The sequence below is a fragment of the Solanum dulcamara genome, chromosome 11 (assembly GCF_947179165.1).
Source record: "Solanum dulcamara chromosome 11, daSolDulc1.2, whole genome shotgun sequence".
NCBI classification, from domain to species: Eukaryota; Viridiplantae; Streptophyta; class Magnoliopsida; order Solanales; family Solanaceae; genus Solanum; species Solanum dulcamara.
Genome location: NC_077247.1, coordinates 19,283,238 through 19,285,210, shown reverse-complemented (window position 1 = coordinate 19,285,210; position 1,973 = coordinate 19,283,238).

Below are 1,973 nucleotides of genomic sequence, written 5' to 3'. Positions count from 1 at the left end.
GGATAAGGCATTTTTTTCTTATGAGTATTATGAATTCCTTTACTTTTTATATTGGGTGAGCTCGGAGATTGTCTCACGCCCCCATCTAGTATTAAAGATATATTAGATGGTAAAAAGTCTATATTGTCATTTTTTAATTTTGAGACTTATGTTCTACATGAAAATTTGCTTCAGTTTCTTGATTTAGCTTTATTGCTTATTTACCTTATGTATGCTCATGAATGATATTCTAAGAGGCTTGGTTGGGATCCTTCGGTATTTTAATCGCCGTGTTATGATTAGGCCCTAGGCCGGGTTGTGATAGATGCTCACCACAACCCGTGGTCCTTGTTGTGGACCTAACCCTGCAAAGTCTAAGACTCTGAACTTCCACCACAGCAACACACCACGAACTGTGATGACCTTCGTGGTCATCACCTGGTGCATAAAATTGATTTTTCAGAGAAATAGTCTTTTGATCCACGTTTTTATGACTTTACCACTTCTGGGGCCTCACATACTCCACTTGAAATTTTAAAGTCCCAGGATACTAAGTCAAACCACGAGTCATTGAGTAAATCATGGGTCACTGTCTTCTAGAAAGACCCTCGGTTCTACGACTTATAGTACAAGGCTTGGAGGGCATTCCATGATCCGTACTATAGAACTTCGAAATTGATTCAGAGAGTCCAAAGTCATCTTGATACCATGAGTTAGATCACGATTTGTGATATCATTTCATGAGTCGTGGAGTGACTCGTGGGTCACTATTTTCAGACTATTTCAAACATGTTTTCAAAGGTATTTTTGAGTTTTCTTGACCCTATTACCCAACCCCACTACATTTTGACTTCCATAATGCATAAATATCAAATACTGAGTTAATTCTCTCATTATTTATCTTCAACCCAAGTCAAGAGAAAGTTCTTTAAACCAAGTCAAGCATCTAAGGTTTTATTCTAACAAGTCCTTTATTCAAGTTTGTTTTCTTCTGTAGGTATGTAAGACTATCATCCCAATTTCATATTTCTTTTTCAAGCCAAAGTGAAGTTTTAGAGTTCAGCCAATGCTTACAAACATTGATTTTTAGATTAAACCTTGTAGATAATAATAGATCAATACATAATAAATGATTGTAGCACTATTTAATCACTACCGATTCAAGTTTACATCCACATCATGAGCCTACATCCCTGGAAAGAAATCAAACTACTCATAAGTAAAGAAATATAAAATATACCATGAAAGTAACACTATTTCATTCATAGTTTGCAACCAAAATCAGATGCAAGCTTAAAGTTTCACAAATTTGTGTTTTCTTCTTCAACAAGTTAAAACTATTTTTCTTCAATGTCTACTCTCTACTAAATACAATAATGCTCAATAATAATAGAATATCCTGATTTAGGAAGATGTTACTCGTACATAATAAAACATTCCTAAAATATCCTTGAAACCTTTCAAAGAGAGTCTTTTTGCATGAAGTACAAAATTGCACTAGACTACCATCAGCCTAACTTGAACTGCACCTGCAAAAGGCAGGTGCACTTCTGCCCAAAGCATGTCCAGTTCATCTTCAACATAACCCAGGTCAATAGCAAATGCATTTGCACCTGCTAAACATAAGTTCATCAATTAATGTGTGTGTTGCACTTTCAAAATGAAGGTGTACTTCTGCTAGACGTCTATTCCTTGCCAATGTATTTCGTGATTTTTAGTCGCAAATACTTCATTCTTCATGTTCAACGAAATGCCTGCACCTAAGAGAACAATGAATTAAACTCCCTTCTATTAGTATTAAAACATAGCAATAATTCATGAATAAGAGTATAATAAGTTGGTAAAATACCAACTCATCGCCTACATCTACAGTTTCGGTTAGTAAGATCAAAACTAGAGTTTTCACCCCAAAATCTATTATTTCAAATTCCCTATAATTTGAACTTCCTATTATTGAATTCTATTATAGAAAATATTGTATTTCATATTCATTG